The sequence below is a fragment of the Vicugna pacos genome, chromosome 9 (genome assembly GCF_048564905.1).
Source record: "Vicugna pacos chromosome 9, VicPac4, whole genome shotgun sequence".
Classification (NCBI taxonomy): domain Eukaryota; kingdom Metazoa; phylum Chordata; class Mammalia; order Artiodactyla; family Camelidae; genus Vicugna; species Vicugna pacos.
The window spans coordinates 38,814,276-38,837,921 of record NC_132995.1 but is presented as its reverse complement, the minus strand read 5'-3'; the positions used below and the strand labels follow the sequence as shown (position 1 = coordinate 38,837,921).

The following is a 23,646-nucleotide window of genomic DNA, read 5'->3' as shown; positions in this document are numbered from 1 at the left end:
GCTACATACCTAATAAAGGACAGAGAGGGACCCAAGTCCTGGCTGACTCTAGACAATGAGGCTATACGATTTTTATATCTAATGTACATGCTGGGCTCTTTAGAATATGAATTTTCCAATTACTTATTTTTACCTTAACAATAATCCACTCACATTGTTTTTACTTTTTACACCACACTCTTGGCCACCATCACGCCTCAACTGGACTGCGGTCATACGCTAAGTGGTCTCCCCGTTCCTCCTATCCAGTCTCCTGTGTTTGCTCGAAGGTTTGTTCCAGCTTCAAACTACTGATTCTAAATTGTATTTCCCAATCCATACCTGTGAGTGTTAGGAATATGCTCTTTAATGCACATGTGATTTTTCTCTATGGGATTACAGCCATTCACAAGATTCTTGTCCTCAGCAGATCTCCCCTCTCTACTCTCTGCTAATCTCACCAGGCCTTGCATACAGCCCTGAGAACTATTCCTCCTGGGAGTCTGGAACCAGTGTTTCCCAGGTAAAATCAATGATTCATAGGTTGTACAGGGTCTAAATGGATGGGGAAATATCATTGAGGATCTTCTCTATGACTCAACTCTAGTCTCTGCTTAAATAGCCCCATTGATAGGAAATTTAATAGCTTCCAAAATAGTGCATTTTATCTGGAGACACCAATGTATATTAACATTAACACATAGCTAGCAAATCTCTACTGTTCTAGTGTGCTGGCCACTCTCTGAATACTGTATCTCCTTTACTCCTCCCAATAGCCCTTCAAGTAACTTAGAATAAACCCATTTTTAGAGATAAGGAAACAGATATTCAGACAAAGTGAGTTGGCCAAGGCCCCAGGGTTATTGAATGACAGACAGTGCTTGGAATCAACCCTGGGTCCAGTACAAGCTTTCTATTCTTAAGTACTTTTCAAATGAGCTCTGACCTTACACTATGCATGGTTCCTGGGGAAGGGCTCTCCCCCTTTGTGCTTCCACAGCCCCTTGTGCCGACCTCGTCATGAACACACAGTCAGGTCAGTCTCCCATCTAGGACAAGCACTCCCTGAGCAGAGTCTGTTGCAGACCTGTCTGCAGTAAGCAGAGGCCCTGCCAGAGAAGGTAAAGATACATGTTTACTGACACATGCCAGACGAACACTGAGACAGGCTTGGTCTTTTCTACATGGATTACCTCCTTCAGCCCTTGCAACAGCTATGGAGATTGCCCTTCTCTTACAGATGATGAAACTGGGGCTCAGAATTCTTCCCACAGCACTAAGACTGCATTTGCCTCCAAGAGTCAGATCACCAAAGGACTTGCCCTGTAGCTTTGCAACCCAGGTCAACCAGGAAGCAACCTGCCTCCTTTCTGATGTTCACTGTTGACTCTAGTTGAGGACAGGACTCAAGAAGACCTGGACTTGGTTGTACTGAGCAACATGACTCCGGGTTATCTCTTCCTTTCTGAGGGTCGGTCACACCTGTACATTTCCACGTTCCCCTACTTAACATTTCCCATTACTTCTCCCAACATTTTGAGTTGGACCCACTGTTGTTCTACATGTGCCAAATGCAAAGTGTATCTTTACACATACTGTCACAGTTCACCCTTGCAAAATCCTGCAAGGCAAATATTCCTGTGACACTTTAAACATGTAGAAATAGAAGCTCAGATAAAACTCAGTTGTCCAAGATCACACAGGTAGTGCCAAATGAAGCCTGATTCAAACCTGGACATGCTGACTCCTGAGACTGTTACTGCCCTGTGACATTCTGTAAGCAATCTCTTTTCCTCATGTCCCTGCTGCCTTGTAGAAACAACATACAAATTAGCTCTGAGAAATCTCAGCTGGGGTTCCGACCTCTGCTCAGAAAAGCAGAATTCTGAAGACCTGGATTCAAGTCTGGATTTTGCCACTATTTGGAGTGTGACATTTCAATTGAAGGTTGTTTCCTTGGGTTCAGATTCGATGGACATACAATTTAATAGCTACTATCTATGACAAATGTCCCCAATTGATCCTTACAACAGTCCTGTGAAATAGGGATTATTATTCCTATGCTATAATCAAATAAAATCAAATAAAAATAACTGGGTGACAGTTACATGAGTAAAGACACCTCCCTCCCAGCACTGCTGTTTCTACTAATGACACAATACATAGGGATGTGTTTTATACACAGAATGGGCAGTGAAGGTATTGCTACTATACAGAACCTGTAATTAAGAGAGTAGATGTCTGTGACCTTGACTTGTTCTTCCAGTGTCTTAATCAGAATGGAGCCACCATGGCGCTTTGAGATGCACTGCAATGCTGAGGTGCCAGGAGGGGACGTGGATGTGTGTAGGCATGCTCTAGGGAAGCCACTCCAGGGCACGGGCTGCAGTCACGTGAGGTTATGAGCTAGCTGTCCTCTCCAACAATGGGGTGGAGTCCCATCTCCATCCACCTCACTTACTTGGGCAGAGATCAAAGCCACAGTGACTGGGGCTCTCCAGAACCCACTTGCCTCTCACTTATGCACGAGAAACCAATGAGCCTTCCCGGGGTGTTTTTCTTGCAGATTTCCAAGCCTGGCTATTGGCTTTCTGTCACTTCTTTCAGGCCTGATTAACACAGTATAAAATTGAGGGGTTTTCAGCTATTCTTCAAAGAGAAGGAGTCAGTTTTCTTCCCTCCCATTCTGAAATAAGCAATTGCATTACCTCCATATGAATGGAGGTTGAGGATGCAAGGAGATGGGATCGATACATAGTTAGACGGAATGCAGAAGCTGAAACAGCAGTGGATGCAGTGCTGAGTTCTAGAAGCAAGGGGAGCTCAGAGGGGGCAGTCAGCGATTTGTTTCCCTGCCTGCTGGGTGTAAGGCAAAGTGGTGATACAGGCCCTGGAGGACGGGGATGGTGATAATGGTAATTGTTAACATATGTTGGGCACTTACCACTTGCTGTGCTAAGTCTCTGACACGATTATCTCTTTCAGTCCTCACAACATCCTTATGTGACGGGTTCCATCTTTGCCCCCACCTGACAGATGATGGAAACAGACTCTGAGGGTTCGTGCATTGCCTAAGGTACCACAACTGGTGACGGATGGAGCTGTGTCAAATCCCAGACTACCTGAAGCCAGAGCTTCTCCCTTGATCAACATATTCTAATGCATCCAGGGTCGAAGCCAGAGGAGCTTCCTAATCGGGCCTATTAGCTCAGCCTATCGTTGTGGGAGATAGATGGAGGAAATCTCCTACTCAATAGAAGTGGCTTCCTTTGGGGCCAAGATGCAATCTCTCTAGCTGATGAAAGTCTAAATTCAGAAGATCCCACAGGGGTTGGTGCAGCGTAGAGGAAACGGCACAGAGAGATGGAGGACTCAATTTGAATCCCAGCTCCAGTCACGGCCTTGGGACTGAGAGTCAATAACTTGACACCTCACGGCCCGAATTTCCCGACCTGCGCAACGAGGATGGTGATACTTATCTTTCAGCAAAGTGCCTGGCCCATTACAGGTGATTAATATCTGTTGGCTCCCTTCTCTCTTTCTAGGGGGCCTAAATCCCCTGGGGTCTCTGCATGGATCCATGAGTCGATTCTCCACTTTTCATTTTCCAAGAAGCTTGGCAGAACATATGCCCTCAAGTGAACACCCGTGAGAGGTCAAACTCAAAGCTGAGGTTCTTCACTTTGGGTTGGAATCATAGCAGTGGTCCCATCCTGCTGAAGAGAATCTCCACGTAGCAGACAAAGGCTTTTTCTGGTGAAATGTTTTGGCATGAAAATGCATTCATTTTGCAAGAAAAATTGTCCAACATCAAATGTATGGGGCACATGGTAGGAAAGGGGGAATAAAAAAGATCTCTGGTGAAAAGTTTTGTGACTTTCTGCATTGGAGATTTCTCACCTTCTTCGCGGTCACCATAGTTCATCACAGGTCAAAGTCCTTCTGCTCTTCCCGTGTCCCTCGGGCCATGGCTCCCTTCTGCAGAGCTAAACCCAGGTGAGACCTGTGGCAGCTTTATCATGTCCTCCGGACACTGGTTTAGCCGCCCTGCCTCCTTAGACAAGACACGTGAAAACATCTACCCGTGAAGTAAGTAACCTCGGAAACCTTACCATTTCTGTGATTTAAATATAGATAAAATATAGATATATACAGATAAACATGACATGGTCAGAATGGTGGCTTGCCCATATTAAATAAGATCTGTCTGTTGACTGACCAAACTAATCTTTTGTGAAGGCCGGCAAGACGTGACTGACACACAGTTCTAAAATATCTGACCTCTGCCCCACACCTAAGTCGTTCATCACTTGTATGCCGCCCCTGGAGAGAGGCGGGCCTCAGTGCTGACAGGACGTTGGGATCACCTGGGAATCCCTGACCAATCCCCATGCTGAGGCCTCTCACCAGATCACAGAAATCACACTCTCTAGGGGAGGGATTCAGGTGTCAGCATTTTCATTTAACTCTCCAAATGGCCTCAATGTGTTGCCAGGGTTGAGAGATGCTGTTTTATGGCGGGGGGGGGGGCTAGAATAATTCGGAGGAAAAGTGTTTGTCCTGAACCCCACCACTCATCCCTTCCCTATGGCTCTACTATGAAATTTCCTGCCAGCACCAACTCTCTAAGAACCTGGATGGAATTTTCATGTGGCTTCATTTCTGAGGACCCGGGCATTTCAGGTTGAGAGCTGGCTGGCCAATGATATGTGTGCTCGCTGACAACAGTTCAACAGCTTTTCTTGGCATGTTTGAGCTCAAAAAGCTGAAAGATAAAGACCTCACATTAAGCTAAGGGGTCTTGCTCTCTCTCCTCCAATCTCCCCAGGCTGATAAATAATGGATAATGAAGAACAGGGCTATTACATGCATAAAGCACTTGGCATCTGCCTCCAAGACAGCACTTCCCATCTATCTGAGGGCCAGTTCAGCATCAGATCTGCTTGGTGGTAAGGCCAGGTCCTTCTGGAGGGCTCTTTGAAGCTGCCAAGTTATTCAGTGGGAAAAGGAAATAATTCCACTCTAGAATCAATTGCAATGTCAGTTTCTAAAAAGCCAAAGGGCTAAGTTAGTATGAATGAGGATTCTCTTTCTCTTTCAGAGCATGACATCCAGCATTCACCTGTTTCTGAGGGGCAGAGAAGCAGAGCTTCTCGGAGAGGCCCATCTGAAACTGAGCTGCTCAGAAATCATCCACTGTGTTTTCCTCCTGACAGAACATATCACAACCATCAGAGCCTGGATGTGTAACTGTATGTGCTTTGTCTCTCCCCCTCCCAGAGATCAAACTCCACACGAGTGACACCATTTCTGTTTTGCATCTCTTGTGCCCAACACAGCACCTGGCATAGAGCAGGTACTCGAATATTGGTTGAGTGGATGCTGAAGGGGCAATGTGAAACACCTGCTTTGCAGAGAGTTTCAGGGCATGTTTTGCATTATCAGGTAAACACTCTTTATACCTTTTGGGGAAACTGGGACCTTTCAAAAGGTGAAGAGGTAGCATGGAGTTACAGGCAGACTTTCCTTTTCATTAGGAATGCAAACTGAGGAACAGCCCAACTTCCACTTGGACACATGGTTGTGCAGTCTTGGAGAAGTCATGTTCTCAGCTTTGTGGGTGAAAGACAGATTTCATTCCAACCCCTCTGATCATTACTGATGTTTCAGTGAGACAGTGAGACAAAGTGACAGAGGAGGCAGACTCACCAGTGAGCCCGGCACACAGTGGTGGGTATTCTCTGCACAGTGGCACAGACTGACATGGGAGAACCGAGGACTCAAAGGCAAAGAACTTCAACTGCACTGTGGACTTGTGGGTCAATTACTTAACCTCTCTAGGTCTCAGTCTCTTCATTAAAAACCTGCCCATGTTTAAATTGATGTTTTATTAGGCTCATTATAAACATGGTGTTTCTTTCACCAAGTATGTTCCACAGAGAACAAATCCTTCCAATGCCTTATGGACAAAGGGTTCTATTTTGAAATAAGTTTGAGGAACACCACATTATGCTTCTTGAGCTGGTTAAGATTCAACAACAAATATTTATTGAGCATATACTATGTGTCACACACTGCATATACCAGTGGACAGAACAGAAATAAAGCCCTGCCCTCACGGAGCTTATATGTTACTGAGGAGAGACAGACAATAAACAAAACAAACAAGAAAAACACATAATGTACCAGAGGCTGGTAAATGCTGTAGAAAAAAATACAGCAAGGAAAGGGGTTGGAAAGGAGGAAGTGAAAGGAAGGGGACACTTCTTTCTCTCATCATTTCTATCGAATCCCAGGGAAGGTTCTGATTGGCTGATGTGGTTCATAAACCCACCCCTTGGACTAACTGCTGTTGAAAAAAGTGCATTAAATCTGTGGTTGCCCAGGCGTGGTCATGTGCTCAGTTCTATGGATCAGGAGACACAGTTAGCTTCCAGAAGGCGGAAGCCCAAGCTAACAGGGAAGATAGCATCAGCTGCTACCACAGGCCATAGACCCTCCTGGAAGACCTAACTTCTTCTTATATTTTTTTTTATGAATTAAGAATTTTGAGAAATCCTGCAGTGAATAAATGTGTGTATCTTCACTTAACCCAGTAGTTCCCCATGCAGTTAACCAGATACTTTTGTTCATGAATACCGATTAATACACTTTGATAAATGCTACTAGCTATAAACTTACATGATTTCATCAATGCTCCACCTATGGTTCACATAATCTCATTATTAGTAAATCTAGAGTTTGAGCAAAGTCTTAAATTTTTGACGGACTTTCTAGACTTGAAAAATTTCAACTCTCTATTTTCCCTTTAATGAAATTATATCTTGGCACAAGTGTCTTTCCTCAAAAGGAATGAGAAGTTTGAAGGAATTAGCTTCTGGGGGAGAGCTGTCTCCAAGGTTTGGCAAAGGATCTGCAGACAGCGAATGAATGAATCAGAAGTTGGAGCACCTAGTTTTGATGCAAGAAGAAATCTTCCAAACCACCAGTTGTCCTCATGAAACTGGTCTAGTTTAATGAGAAACCCTCAGGATGTTTTATAGAAATGTTTGTAAAATCACAACCCTGTAAAATGCCATGTCATATTCCTTGTGACTTTGGGAAATGTCATGAAATAAGCTGTAACAGTAGGGTGCTTAATGCTTCCAATAAAAATCTCTCAGGGAGAGGGAGGCAGATATTTGCAATAGCTGTTGAGCCACAGGTCACAAAACATAAAACAGCTGGTTGAATGACAAGAGCAGAAGACCCCAAACTATTCACAGCAGATGTCACTGGGGACATGTCCAGAACTGACCTAATTACTAAGTTGCTGTTTCATTCTAGCAAGTCATTTCAGCATCTAGGGAATCTGGATTCAGTCTCAGCAGACACTGGGATAAACAGCGGTGAACTCTCTAGGTTTAGGAAAAAAGGTCAGTGAATTTGATGACTAAGGGGCCACCTAGCATTCTTTTCCTTCAGACAAGTTATTTGTCTTTAAATGGCTTTAATTTTCTTTCATTTTAAAATTCAATACATAGCCATTTTAAAAGTATTAAAACACATGAAGAAAAAAGTACTCATAATTTCTCAGTTTAGAAATAATCACTCTTAAGCTTTTGAGGAACTGTTAACTTTTATGTATCCCTTTAGACAAATATGCAAATGAGTAATAGCGTGTATTGTGGGTTGGTTAGAATTTAGTTCTGTGTTTTGATTTATCTTAGCTTTAGAATTAGAAACATTTCCCTAGTTCATCAGAAACTATTCATAGGTATCATTTTAATGGTTATGTAATATTCCATCTATTAAACACACTGTAACTTATTTGGTGTTCTGTAATGGGAGATGTATGTTGCACCCACATCCCAGTGTTTTTGCCACTGTAAGTAAACTGATGTAAAATTTTGCATATAAGACTTCACTAAATATAATATTTAGTCTCTTCAGGAATGTGGTGATTTTAGAAGAAAACATGGGTTGATTGGTGATCTAAGTCATTATGAAAGAATTAAAAGAGCAAGAGGACAGTGTTTCCATAGCTATGTTGACTCCTGATGCAACACAGGAGTTTGCTTTGATGCTGGGGAAGAGAGTTTTCTTTAAATTGTTGGAGGGAGAAAATTCCAAGAGGAGCCAAACTAAAAATTACCGTTTTTCCACCAAAACACGGGAAAAAACAACAATCAAAATCATTAGGAGGGATCAGACCATTGGCATCATCACAAGGAAAAAAAAATAACAGCATTTAGAGTGTTGATGAAGGCAAAGGGGAGCATTCAACTATTAACAGTCTTGAAGGTCTTCTAAGAACAGAAAATAGACTAAAGAAAGAGCAGGAATAATTAGTCCTCAAACAGCAGGTTCTTCACACTTTGATTTGGTGGGGTTTTTTTTCCAGTGATGCTAAGAATATAGTATACACACAATGATAACGGAGATTTTGTGATACTTATAGCATCAGAATGCAATCATTCATACGTGTGTACACATATTCTCTTCTAAGTCATGTTTTTTCCCAATAAACTTCTAATAGGACCTCAGTAAAAACAGGAGCACAGCTCCTTTGTCTGCTACACAAGGGTGGCAATTTGGCCAATCCTGCCAGTACCACATGCTTGTTTCAAAGACCTGGGACAAGCCAAGTAGACATTCATCCAGAAGTGTACCAGTGAACCTCATGGAAAGGTGCACTGGGTTAAAATTCTGCACGGTAGATCACCAAATTGGCTTTTCAAGCAGGTGCAGCCTGTCCCATTTGCTGTTTGGCTGCTCTAGCATGTCCCACATCCTACCACGGAAGCAATGGCCTTTTCAACCTCTGCATCTTCAGTGAATGAATGCTACACAGGTCCTTAGGTCATTCTGCATCAACTTACCTGTTGTTTTTTATGGAAAATGTGGCACCAGACTTTGAGGTCAGGATCCCTTGGCCACTATTTCCAATTTAGCCAGAGTAGAACCAGTTAAATTATCTCGGAGAAATAATTCCCCGATTTTTCTTTTTTCAGCAAGGATATTTTTCCCTCTGGGGGTGGGTGATCTTGATGGGTGGCTGAACACTCACTTGTGCACTGAAATCTATTTTATTTCCTGCTACTGGGGTAGTGCAAGCTCCCTTTCCCTGCACGGAGGATGGAAGGCGTCAGGCTGGCGACCTGGCGGGTTTCCCATTGATCCCATCCTTGTCCACAGGACAGAATGGGGAGGGAGAACTGACCTACGGGAACCTTTGGCTCAGTGCCCTTAGAAGTCAGGGTGTTAGTTTTCAGGCTCTGCCAGACACCATGGCCAAGGCCAAGGCCAAGGCCAAGGGTGCTCCGTCAAACCTATCCATTTCAATTAAAGGCTAGACAGTTGGGAAGTAAAATAATCAATTTTGCAAGCTGAACTCAATCATCCTGTCGACACTTTATCTTTGCTCCGGATACACTAGTGCAGGATATGTTTCATACAACTCTCACGGCATTATTCACCAATGACAATTCTGGTTAGAGATTGATCAAAGCTACTTTGTAAAAGCTATCAAGCTAAGGGAAAGTGGCAAAAGTTTTATATGTGTGTATGTACAAGTGTACCCATGTATATATGCAATACAGGTGTGTGTGTGGTGTACAAAGCTTCTTTATGCCAAAGTGCTTCTTAGTTGTTATTTGAAAGATCTCTGTGATCCAATGCCAACCTCTACAGCCAAATCAGCTAAATCGTTTGTTTATATCTGATGCTTCCATCAAATTTCTTGATTACCAACGCTCCCACATATCCCACAAAGATATAGACTTTTACTTAGACCTTTCCTTCAACAGTGAAGCTTTCAACCATTTACTACCTCTCAATGCAATGTGCTGGTCATTTATTGAGCAACATTAGTGTTCCAGGGAGTTCATTTAGAGATGTCCACACATTATTGGTTTGATCCTTAAATCTTCAGAATAAACATAAATTTTAACAGATAGATCTGCTCAACTGATTTATTTGTCCCACTTTATTGTCATTGCTGTTTGTATTGTATTCATTGAGAAGTCATCCATTTGATGAAGGCAAGAACTGGGTCTATCTTCACCACCACTCTCTCTTTAGCATCTGGCAGTGTGTGTGTGTTACACTGAGTAAATGTTCAATATTTTGAGCAAATCTGTGAATTATAATATCTCTGCTACCTCATTATATAAATCAATTCCCTGCTGCTTAATGAGTTTAAGTAACGACCCAAAGTCACATGGGGCTTGTCAGTATGAGAACTGGGATTTGAGTCTGGTTTTGTCTGACCCCTCCCCTCCTCTGTCTAAGCCCACCACTGACTGAGATCTCCAAGACTAGTTTATCTCAAACAAGATCCACACTCTGGTCTAGAGTTGTTCTCTACCCCTCTGAGCATGTGACTTTAGGTGACACATTCTCAGACAAAAGTGATGTGCTGCCAATGAGGGAGAATGGAAGTAGAGAAACAGCCATGGGTAAACAGCCAATAGTGCCTGCCAGCAAAAATGAACAGTGAAATAGTTCATGGGAGCGACAGGGTGAAGGGTGTAACTCAGTATACAGCCTCAACTGGCACTTAAATGCTAATAATCCTGAAACTTTATTTCTAATTAATGCCTCTCTCTTTAGCTCTCTATGTAACGAGCATCTAAGAGATATTACACACTTGAGGATTCCACAGGCTCTTCAACTCAACAAGCCTCAAATGGAATTAATCTTCTTCCCCACAATATGTATTCTCTACCCTGTGGTCCCTTTTCTTTTGGCCCTCTGGTACCACGTCTATCAGTTCATCCAAAGCTTACACTTAAATGGCTTCTTAAAATCTTTCTCCACTCCAATTGCTACCTCCTACTCAAACACACAGATCATGGCATTGAGTCCTGTCATCACTAAGATCCAGAATAGCCCACTCAGCTCTGGTTACCATCACTGTCTGGACTTTCATCCTCACAGTGTCTCACCTGGGTTATTTCCAGAACCTCTGTTCTAGATTTCCAACACTTAGCTTCCCTAAGTCCCGTCTAGGCTCCACTATACCATGTTGCTTAATTATAAGTTGGCTCACAACTCATCCAAGTACCTTAGTCATCATCATGATAAGAAGGCCTTTTGTCGCACAACTTCTCTTCAGCTATCCAGACTTTCCTCTTGTTCCTCCATCCTTTTCATTTTAACAGTGAGAAATCCTGAACTGCATGAATTCCAGTAGCACCCCATGAATGATTGTGTGCTTCCAGTTTACTTCTAGCAATTAACCAGACAAAACAGATTAAACAATGTCTTTCAGATATTAGACAAAAGGTAGATCAGGAAAGCGATCTCTGAGGAAAAGAAAACAAATGAGGTAAGCCCTACGATTGCCTGGAGCTTACTGCCTGGAGGGTTCCCAGGCCACAGTGAAGGGAGGGGAAACTCAAATGGAGCCTTGGCCTCCTTGAGCGGAGGAGCTCGTGGAGGCCAAGACGGCCAGGATTCACAGGGCTTTACTCAAAGCACTGAAGAGGGGATGAATTTATGGGGAGGAGAGAGCTACACAAGAGAGGTCTGGAGACATGCAGTGGGTTCTCTTAAAGTCTCCACCTGAGTTCTGATCAGTGCACGCATGTGAAGAAACTGCAGAAGACTGGGAAAAGAACCCCCTGAAAGGAACAGTTGGAACAATCCGTGGAGTTCACACGGCCAGAAATGGTTTGTGCTTCCACCAGCCAGAGTTAAACAAACAAACAAACAAACAAACAAAGTCTGGAGAATACATGTGAACCAGCTAGAGTACACAGGAAGGATACTGCCCGCCTACAGCAGGGTAGAGTTAGCCCCACAGTCTAAACTCTCCTCTCAATCTGCCTAACAATGCTAAAAAGCAGGCCTTGAAAGTATAACATTGTTTTCAAGTAAATTATCTGTATTCCAGAACAAAGTTTAAATATATTTAAAAGAATACAAAAAATAGCCAGCACGCAACAAAGTAAAATTCATTGTCATCCTTATGATAAATATTACTAGACATGCAAAGAAGCAGGAAAGTACAACCCATAATGAGAAGTAAAATCAATTAACAGAAATAGACCTAGGGATCACACAGATGGCAGAACCAGCAGATAAAGTCCTTAAAACAGACAGGATCAATACATTCCACATGGTTGAGAAAGTGGAGGAGAGCATGAACATGTTAAGAAAAGCCCTGGAAGGATGTGAGGGCGATCTGGCTTTGACATCTGTCGCCCCACTGATCGCCAGGAGTGATTCGGCTGATCTGGCTGGCTAGGCGGGTGTCCCCGTCTTCCCTCACCGCTCCATGTGCATCCCTCCCAAAGCTGCGCACTTGAATGAAGGGGACGACCACCCCCAATACAGGAGGACCATTCTTCTCAGTCAAGGGGATAGGAGTAGCTGCGTTCCCCTGCTAGAGCCTCCAATCAAGCTCTCAGGAAAAGATGTGGAAAATACAAAACGAAGACCCAAATCGAACTTTTAGTGGAGGGAAAAAAAAAAAGAAACAGTACCTGGGACTAAAGAAACACTGAATGAGATTACAATCAATTACACACTTAAGAAGAAAAGATTAGTGAGCCTGAAGACGCAGCAATAGATACCAGCCAAAACTAACTGGAAAGAGAAAGAAGTACTGAAAAAACAAAGCAAAAGTGACAGAGATGTGGAGCTATGTAAGCGGCATAATATACATGTGACTGGAGTCCCTGAAAAGGTGGGGCGGAGGGTCATATTTGAGGAAATAATAACTAAATTATTTCCAAATTTGATGAATATTTTAAAACTACAGATTTAAGAAGCTCAACAAACCACAGTATAAGACTATTACACCAAGGCCATCTTAATCAAACTGCTTAAAGGCAAAGAGAAAATCTGAAAGCATCCACAGAGGAAGAAAAGGGCAGGTATATAGAGAGAGGATTAAAGATAAGAATGACGCTGGAACAGTGCAAGCCAGAAGATACCGATACAAAGTTCTTAAATTACTTGGGGTTGGGAAGGGCTGTGTCAACCAAGACTGCTGTATCTGGTGAAAACAGCTTTCAAAAATGAAGGCAGAATGAAGCCTTTTTCAGACAGAAAAAAAAAAATCTCAAATAATCCATCAACAGTGGACCTGCATTATAAGAAATCTTAAAGGAATTCCTCCAAACAACATGATATCAGAAGAAAATTGAAATCTACACAAAGGAATGAAAGAATGTCTGAAATGGTGACCATACAGGTAAATATAACATTTTTTTCTTATTTAAAGAAACTTTACTTTTTTTATTTTTAAAGCAATTTAAAAAAAATTATGTGGTTTACAAATGCTTAGAAGTAAAATGTGTGGCAATCATAACACAAAGGCTAGGGGAGAGAAAACGGTAGAATACTTTTGTAAGGTAAAAGATAACTGCTATGAACACTAAAGCAGCCACTAAAGAGAAAATAAAAAGTGCTTTTGCCAATAAGCAAATAACGGAGATCATTTGAATCTTCAAAAAATAATTCAACAACACAGTGTTATCCCTGTTTCTGTACCTATTATGATGTGTTGCCTCTGTTTATTTCTGCTCCAGAATATCTGGCAAACTCCCCCTCATCTCTCAAGGATCAGCTCAACTAATACCCACTCTGGGGAATCTCCCAAGATGCTCACAACCATGCATACTTTTGGAAAAATAATTATGCTATGACCTTATTATTGTCTGTTACCAAGGCTGACTCATTAGACTTTAAGTTCTCAGCAAATAGTTTACCCCTGCTACACAGTACATCTTTGGTAAATATTTATTGAATGGATGAAGTGTCTATATTTAATGCTTTTATTAACTCTAATTACCCTGGAGGTCTGGCAATCCAAAACAGATTTACCTTGCCAGCACCTGGTGACTTCCTTGATTCTAAAGTAATCTGTTGAAAAGACTAACAACTCAGGCTAAAGTCATCAAGCCCAAACATTTCCATAGTAAAATAATAAGACTAGCTCCAAGGAGAGCCCACGGTATTGTCTTGAATCAAGAAAAATCCAAGTAATCTTTGAGAATTTCTACTATTAACATGATCCATGAACTTCTTTCCTGTCAATATTCTGTGAGGTTCCATTCAAATGGTTCCTTTTCACAAAGTCTTCTCCATTTCCTCAAACAGGAATAAGCTTTTACCTCTTCTGAACAACCCAGTCCTTTGCATATCCATTTGGCCATTAGGTACAGGTTTTTCTGGATATGAACTAATTCTGCATGCTTATCTCTTTTTAGACTATGAGCTCCTTTAATTTTACTCATCTGTTCATCCTGTCTTGGAGCATATTGACAAATTTAGCATAGATCAATTTCTATCTTAAATGAATGAAGAATTCATAATACAATATGGAGAATTTCGGTAAAGCTTGTTACAACTCTGTGGAACGGTGGGGACCCGCTGAACTAAGATTGACACAGAGAGAAACTGAGACTTTTAGAAAGAATGGCAACGAAGTGTCTCTGCAAAATGTTTTTTTTTAATCAATCCTCTATAATTCTACATCTATATTATGAAAGTTTACAAGGGTATATTTCATTTGAGACTTTTCAGTAAGAGGCCAAAATCCTATTTTTACTCTTTGTTTTCTTCTTGAAAAACACTTTTTGAAATCTCATTAGAGAACCATAGCCTTTATCAATCCACAAGTTATTCAGTTATTCACCTACTCATGTATTCTCTCAATAAGTGTTCACTGTAGGCTACCCACGTGTAAGGCATGGTGCTATCATATACATAGTTTGATTTAAAAAATCATGATCTGTATCCTCAGTGGACTTCCAGTGATGACAAAGACTGACATAAACAGAGTATCAGTACCACTTACAACTAAAAGACAGAAACATGCACAGGAAAAGGGCACCTACCCAGGCCAAAGGGAGGGGTGGAAAGGGTATCCTGGATGACAGGAGACCTGAAATGAAGCCTGCAGAGAGAGAAGAGCAAGGCCAAAGTGAGTATGGAGGAGAGCAGACTGTGTGGCAGCGGAGTAAGTACCATAGGGGAGCATCAGGAGAGGTATCTGCAAAGCAAGACAAGGACACATAACAGAGAGCCTTTTGTGCATAACAACAAAATTCAGCTTTGTTCTGAAGGCAGAGAATCACTGGTGTGTTTTAAGTGAATGACGTGTTTATACTTGCATTCAAGAAAATTAGCGGGTTGCACGGAGGATGTGTTGGAGAGAGTAAGACTCCAGTGAGACAGGCAGTGAGCATGCCGTGGGGTTCATTTTCCTCACCTGGAGAATGAGAGGAAAGGAACGATGGTTCCCAAAGACAGTAATGTATGCTTTTCTAAATGTGGTGTCTCTTCTTCGACATTGAGGGATTGCAAGTGTAGCACTTGCCTTCTTGGGGCCTCTCAACTTCATCATCTCTGAAATGAGGAGTTTGGGCAAGGCAATCTCTGAGGTCTCCTTTCCCACATACCACTCCCGGTCCTAAGACGATTTTCTTTCTCTCAGGTAATAACAAAAGTGTCAGGCTGTGTAAAACAATGTCCAATAATTTCACAATTAAAAATACAGAAATACTGTACTCAGATGTCTACTCATCTCTAGCAATTAGAAAGTAATTATACTGCAAGTTTTTTTAAAAAGTCTCTGCAAACTTGATGTCTCAGCAAAAATTATTAATTGAAACTAAAAATAAGCATGTAACCCTCTTCACGTTCCCCTCCTCCTGCAACGTGGTGTGCCATCCCCAGTGTGCACCTCCCCATTTCAGCATCCAGAAACATGCAGTGGCCTTTCTCTTATTGATTCTTATTAGGATCATGTGTCTTATTTGGACAGAAGACTCTGCGGGTGACAGGGCTCCGGGTGCCCCCTGGGTAACTGAGCCTGGGATTATGAAAGTTAGAATTGCTTACTCCCGGGCTGGAACGCCTGGAAGACCACCACAGCTGATCCTAAATGCAAACAGTATATACATCACTTGACAATGGGATATATAAATTGGAACTTTCAGAAGTCCAGGCTCAGCAATGAGGCTACCTAGCTCCATCACTTACAAGGAGCATGATTCTGGGAAAACTCAAAGGACCTGCATAAAACTCAGTCCACTATTCTGATAAGTAGGAATAATAACGATAATGCCTATATCATCTGGTGACCAGAAAAGAAGATATATTTACTTCCCTTTTTAATACCACAACCCATCTCCTTCTGCTGTCTGATCCTTTCACCCAGCCCAATGCTTTACCTAAGACACATCACCTTCTAAAACACTATATAATGCACTTATTTATTATTTTTAGGCTTATTTATTTCTCCACCGCCACAAAGAATATGAGACCTATGAGGGAAAGGCTCTTTGCTTTGTCTGATGATTATCCCAAATGGCCAGAACATTTGGTGGCACGTAGCAGGCACTCCATAAACCGTTACTGAATAAATAAATTAATACTGAATGTAAAATTGGCTATTAGCATTCAATGAATGTTAGATTAAATTACTGTCTTTGATATCAACATCATCATCATCAAATTCCATGTAATCTGGTGTCTTTTGAAGGCATCAAGAATTGCCTTATTGACTTTTATTTGATTTTTCCACCATCAATAGCATCCAACGTTACATTTGCAAGAGATGATGATATTTGGTTTAGTTTCCACTGGACAAAGCCTTGTTGATTACCTGCTGTGCCAGGCACTCTGCCACAAGTTGGGGAAACAAAAAAAAAAAAAAAAGGAAATCTAAGTCCCAGCCTTCGAAGCTCACAAACATGGTAGTGATTATTATCTTGCAATTAATGAACCGAATCTGAGGCCTCTAACGACTGTATTCTTTATCTAATTATATCACCTGTGATCCTCACATACACAGATAAATGGTCTTTTTCTCTCTTCCTTCCCCACCCCCAACTCAGAAACTGCAAGGAGACTGAGGACAACGTCCATGGCTTTGGAAGCAGGAATAAACAGGAGCCATAAAAATGGGCTGGGGAACTTCTTAAACGGGGAAAAAAAAACTAGCCCAAGAAATTCTGGCTCAGTAGGTCTGAGGTAGGGCCCAGAAATTTGCATTTTAAAAAGCATCCCAGGTGATTCTGTCCCAGATGGGTTGCAGACTATACATGGAGAAACACTGATTCAGAGGGTGCATTTTATAAGAGAAACGGCGATAAGAGCACAGAGTGGCTTTGGGATTCTGTGTATCGTGCTAGGGATCATGAGCAGAGTTTGCCAAGGGACAGCAAGGCTGAAACATAAGTCACTGTGTCAGTGGGAGCCACGGCTCAGGAAGTGACTAAGAAAAAAAAACAGGAAACAACCCAGGAGGGTAAGGCTCAGGACCCGTGGAGAAAACCAAGCAGACTCTACAGTGGTCTGGGGGCCGGAGTAGAAATTTTTATTCCATTTAGTCTTTTCCTTCTGACTCCACTGCTATCTCTAACCCATTTCAGGGCCCTCTTTTTCTCTCCTCTTTTTCTACCATCCTTTAAACATAAGCTATCCCTACGGTCTGCCCGTTGCCTCTTCACTTCCATGCATCACCTCACATATTCCAACAGTGTCAATCCCACTGTAAAAATTCCTCCTGGGTCTCCCTGTTCTCATTTTTGCTGTCCATCCAGCCAGCAGAAGAGAACAAGACTCTCTCAGGAAACAAGGCAATCCTCTTTAGTCAACACACTTGCTCAGAGTACCAGCTCTGGAAGCACCAGGCTTACTGCAGAGAACTTCGCAGGCCTGCAGCCCTGTGCCCTCACGCAGTGCTTCCTGAGAAGCAGAGACACGAACTGGGGAAAACCCAGACACAAAGTGCTCAGTGAAATGGTTTTCTGTTTGTTTGTTGGGCTGATTGATTTTGGTCTATCTCTGAGGAGCTACAGGCAGAAATGGGCCCTTCAGAGACAGACACTGGTGAGAATTAGGCAGACTTTCCTCCAAAAATACCACATATAAAAATATTCCTTACAATAGATGTTCCTTAATAGCCCTGGCCATAAAGGCCCCAATTTACAAATGAGAAAGGTGCATCCAGAGAGGTGAACAGACAGTACCTATTCCTAGCAGATGGTCTTCAAGCTTTGTTTCCTAATAAGTCCCTCGGTTTTCCCTCCTAACCCTGTCACACACAAAAATGATACTGAACTAGTATGTTTAAACACGGAAAGAGTAGATGTAAGCTAGTAAGTTATCAACATTTTGATCCTTTCACATGTAAAAAGATTCAGGTTTCTACACGGACTTCCAATTTTCAGGGGGGAAAAAAAACTCTTGCCTTAAAAACTCTACTTGCTGGAGTCTACTTGGCCAACATCTAAAGAGCAAAGCTCTCATTCCAACCAGAAAAGAGGAACTATTGTCAGATTTATTTTTCATTCTCATAATTAATATTATCATTTATAAAATAAACAGATTAAAATACCAAATATATCATAAAATATGCTCAGGCTGTGATAAAATATTTAAATGCTCAGTGTGACCACCACACTAAAATGTTCATATCCATCCATTTGTATATTTGTTAAATGTTTACTGAGTACCTAGTATTGAGATTTGAGGTCAGAACTATTGTAAACTCTAGATACAGTCTTGAACAAGAAAGATAAAGTCTGCCTTTCAAGGGATCTTCATTCTAGTGCAGCAGAGGGATCATATAGAAGCAGAAAAATGAATAGTGCCAGGTAATGGGAAGAGCTAAGGAAACAAGTGAAGGAACTGGAGTGATGAGATGCTATTTTATAAAGGGGAGCTAAGGAAAGCTTCTTGGAGTAGCTGGTTGCTACCTGCAGAGTCAACTGCAGGGAGCCAAGAACAGGTGGGCAATCCACGGGAGACAGTAGTAGCTTGAAATGAAGTGGTAGAAAGGAGGTGGTGAGACATGGACAAAAATGGGATGCATTTTGGAAGGCAGAGCTCATAGGGGCTTGCAGATAAATTGAATGCAAAGTGTAAAAGACTCACACGTATCTGGGCAGAGCAAATGGGTGGATTGCAGTGTCATTTACTGAGCCAAGGAAGGGGGCAGGTCCAAGAATTGTATTTTAGATGTGGTTACTTTGATGTTCCCACCTGGATTTGACACCAGTCAGGTAAGTTACACACACACACACACACACACACACACAAAGAGTTCCTATCTGGAAAATTCCTTCTCAATTCCCTTACTTCTCTGTTGCCTTGTTTATTTTCTGTCTGGAAGATCTGTCTAGTGATGTTAATGCAGTGTTAAAATCTCCAACTATGACTGTATTCCCATCAATATCGCCCTTTATCTCTGTTAGTAATTCTTGTATGTACTTAGGTGCTCCTATATTGGGTGCATATATATTAACGAGTGTAATGTCTTCATCTTGTATCACTCTTTTAATCATTATAAAATGTCCCTCTTTATCTTTCTTTATGGCCTTTGTTTTAAAGTCTATTTTGTCTGAAATCAGTACTGCAACACCTGCTTTTTTGGCTTTTCCATTTGCATGGAATATCCTTTTCCATCCTTTCACTCTCAATCTATATGTGTCCTTCTCCCTAAAGTGGGTCTCTTGTATGCAGCATATTGAAGGTTCTTGCTTTATTATCCAGTCTGCCACCCTATGTCTTTTGACTGGAGCATTTAGTCCATTAACATTTACAGTAATTAATGATAGATGTGTGTTTATTGCCATTTTGAACTTATCTTTGCAGTTGAATTGGTATATCCTCTTTGTTCCTTTCTTCTTCCTTTTGTGGTTTGGTAATTTTCCTTTGTATTATCATGGATTTTATTTAATTTTTGTGACTCCCTTGTAAATTTTTGACTTGTGGTTACCCTTTTTTGTAAATCTATTAACCTATACCTGTTTTTATTAAACTGATAATAACATGATCTCAAATCCATCCTACTGTTAAAAAAATTTAAAAAAGAATGAAAAAAAATTCTTATTTCCCTGCCTCCCTCTCCCACTCTCAGTGATTTGTATGTCTTCTTTTATAATTTCGTGTTTTCTTTATTTGTACTTCATGAATTATCACCTTTCCAGTTGTGAGTTTCTCATTTCTGTAGCATCGTGCTGCTTTTCTATTTAGAATAGCCCTTTCAATATTTCTTTTAGCATGGGTTTAGTGTTGCCAAACTCCTGCAGCTTTTTTTTGTCTGTGAAACTGTTTATTTCTCCTTCTATCCTAAAGGATAGCCTTGCTGGATAAAGTATCCTAGGCTGCATCTTTTTTTCATTCAGGGCTTTGAATATATCTTGCCACTCCCTTCTGGCCTGTAGTGTTTGTGTAGAGAAATCAGCTGAGAGCCTTATGGGGGTTCCCTTGTAATTCACTCTTTGCTTTTCTCTTGCTGCCTTTATAATCATTTCTTTATCCTTGACTCTGGCCATCTTGATTATGATATGTCTTGGTGTGAGTCTATTTGGATTCTTCCTGTTTGGGACCCTCTGAGCTTCCTGTACTTGGATATCTGATTCCTTCTTTAAGTTTGGGAAGTTTTCAGTCATGATTTCTTCAAAAACCTTTTCAATCCCCTTTGATCCTTCTCCCCCTTCTGGGACCCCTATTATGTGAAGATTGGGATGCTTTATATTATCCCATAGGTCCCTTATGCTATTATCATTATTTTTTATTTGCTTATCTTGTAGTAACAGAGAAATTAAATACTACAATAGAAAAACTAGATTTGGTGGATATTTTCAGAGCATTACACCCCCAAAAAATAGAATATACATTCTTTTCAAGTGCACATGGAACATTTTCCAGGATTGATCATGTACTTGGACACAAAAGAAACCTCAACAAATTTAAGAAGATAGAAATTATCTCAAGCATCTTTACTGACCACAATGCCATGAAACTGGAAATCAACAACAGAGAAACAAAGGAGAAAAAAAGAAAAGCATGGAGATTAAACAATATGTTATTGAAAAAACAATGGATCAATGAGGAAATCAAAGCTGAAATTAAAAAATATCTTGAGACAAATGATAATGAAAGCACAACCACTCAAAACCTATGGGACACAGCAAAGGCAGTGCTAAGAGGGAAGTTTATAGCGATACAGGCCTTCCTCAAAAAAGAAGAACAATCTCAAATAAACAAGTTAACCCACCACCTGAATCAATTAGAAAAAGAACAACAAAAAGCCCCAAAAAGCAGCAGAAGGAAGGAAATAATAAAGATCAGAGAGGAATTAAATACAATAGAGATTAACAAGACCATAGAAAAAATCAACCGAACCAAAAGCTGGTTTTTTGAAAAAATAAGTAAAATCGACAAACCTCTGGCCAAACTCACAAAGAAGAAAAAAGAGAGAGCACAAATTAGCAAAATAAGAAAGGAAAATGGAGAAATTACAACAAACAAAATAGAAATACAGAATATCATACGAGAATATTATGAAAAACTATATGGAACCAAACTGGATAACCTAGAGGAGATGGACAAGTTTCTGGAAACATACTGTCCACCAAAACTGAATCAAGAAGAAACTGAACACTTGAACAATCCGATCACTAGAAAGGAAATAGAAACAGCAATTAAAAACCTCCCTACAAATAAAAGTCCAGGACTGGACGGCTTCACCGGGGAATTCTACCAAACATACAAAGAAGAACTCATACCAGTCTTTCTCAAAATCTTCCAGATGATTGAAAAGGAGGGAATACTCCCAAACTCATTCTATGAAGCCACCATCACCCTGATACCAAAACCAGGCAAAGACACTACAAAAAAAGAGAATTATAGGCCAATATCACTGATGAACATAGATGCCAAAATCCTCACCAAAATTTTAGCAAACAGAATCCAACAACACATAAAAAAGATTATACATCATGACCAAGTGGGGTTCATCCCAGGGACACAAGGCTGGTTCAACATACGCAAATCAATCAATGTAATACATCACATCAACAAGAGAAAGGACAAAAACCACATGATCATCTCAATTGATGCAGAAAAAGCATTTGATAAAATTCAACACCCATTTATGATAAAAACTCTCGCCAAAGTGGGTATAGAGGGAACATATCTCAACATAATAAAAGCTATATATGACAAACCTACAGCCAGCATAGTTCTCAACGGTGAAAAACTCAAAAGCTTCCCACTAAAATCTGGGACAAGACAAGGATGCCCACTATCACCACTCCTATTCAACATAGTCCTGGAAGTCCTAGCCACAGCAATCAGGCAAGAGAAAGAAATAAAAGGGATCCAAATTGGAAAAGAAGAGGTAAAAGTGTCATTATATGCTGACGACATGTTACTGTATATAGAAAACCCTAAAAGGTCCACACAAAAGCTACTAGAGCTGATCGAAGAATTCAGCAAGGTAGCAGGTTACAAAATTAACGTTCAAAAATCAGTTGCATTTCTCTACACTAACGATAAATCAACAGAAAAAGAAAGTAAAGAAACAATCCCTTTAAAATAGCATCCAAAGTAATAAAATATCTGGGAATAAATCTAACCAAGGAGGTGAAAGAATTATACACAGAAAACTATAAACCATTGATGAAGGAAATTAAAGAAGACTTTAAAAAATGGAAAGATATTCCATGCTCTTGGATTGGAAGAATCAATATTGTTAAAATGGTCACACTGCCCAAGGCAATCTACAGATTTAATGCAATCCCTATCCAATTACCCAGGACATATTTCACAGAACTAGAACAAATCATAATAAAATTTATATGGAACCATCAAAGACCTAGAATTGCTAAAGCATTACTGAAGAGAAAGAAAGAGGCTGGAGGAATAACTCTCCCAGACTTCAGACAATACTATAGAGCTACAGTCATCAAGACAGCATGGTATTGATACCAAAACAGACATATGGACCAATGGAACAGAATAGAGAGCCCAGAAATGAACCCACAAACCTTTGGTCAACTAATCTTCAACAAAGGAGGCAAGAATGTACAATGGAATAAAGACAGTCTCTTCAGCAAATGGTGTTGGGAAAACTGGACAGCAGCATGTAAAACAATGAAGCTAGAACACACCCTTACACCATATACAAAAATCAACTCAAAATGGATTAAAGACTTAAACATAAGACAAGATACAATAAACCTCCTAGAGGAAAACACAGGCAAGACATTATCTGACATACATTTCAAAAATTTTCTCCTAGAAGAAATAAAAGCAAGAATAAACAAATGGGACCTAATGAAACTTACAAGCTTCTGCACAGCAAAGGAAACCAGAAATAAAACAAGAAGAAAACCTACGGAATGGGAGAAAATTTTTGCAAGTGAAACCGACAAAGGCTTGATCTCCAAAATATATAAGCAGCTCATACGACTCAATAAGAAAAAAATAAACAACCCAATCCAAAAATGGGCAGAAGACCTAAACAAGCAATTCTCCAAGGAAGACATACAAATGATCAAAAAGCACATGAAAAAATGCTCAATATCACTAATTATCAGAGAAATGCAAATCAAAACTACGATGAGGTATCACCTCACACCAGTCAGAATGGCCGTCATTCAAAAATCCACAAATGACAAATGCTGGAGAGGCTGTGGAGAAAGGGGAACCCTCCTACACTGCTGGTGGGAATGCAGTTTGGTGCAGCCACTATGGAAAACGGTGTGGAGATTCCTCCAAAGACTAGGAATAGACTTACCATTTGACCCAGGAATCCCACTCCTGGGCTTGTATCCAGAAGGAAATCTACATCAGGATGACACCTGCACTCCAATGTTCATAGCAGCACTATTTACAATAGCCAAAACATGGAAACAGCCTAAATGTCCATCA

The 23,646-nt window shown here is 40.8% G+C and overlaps 1 long non-coding RNA gene across 2 annotated transcripts in view; it reads right to left on the bottom strand.

The window, feature by feature from the left end:
* The window catches only part of LOC140698156 (uncharacterized), a 319,665-nt gene that overhangs the window by 227,857 nt on the left and 68,162 nt on the right, over positions 1–23,646 (bottom strand). The gene's annotated exons all lie outside the window — the stretch shown is intronic.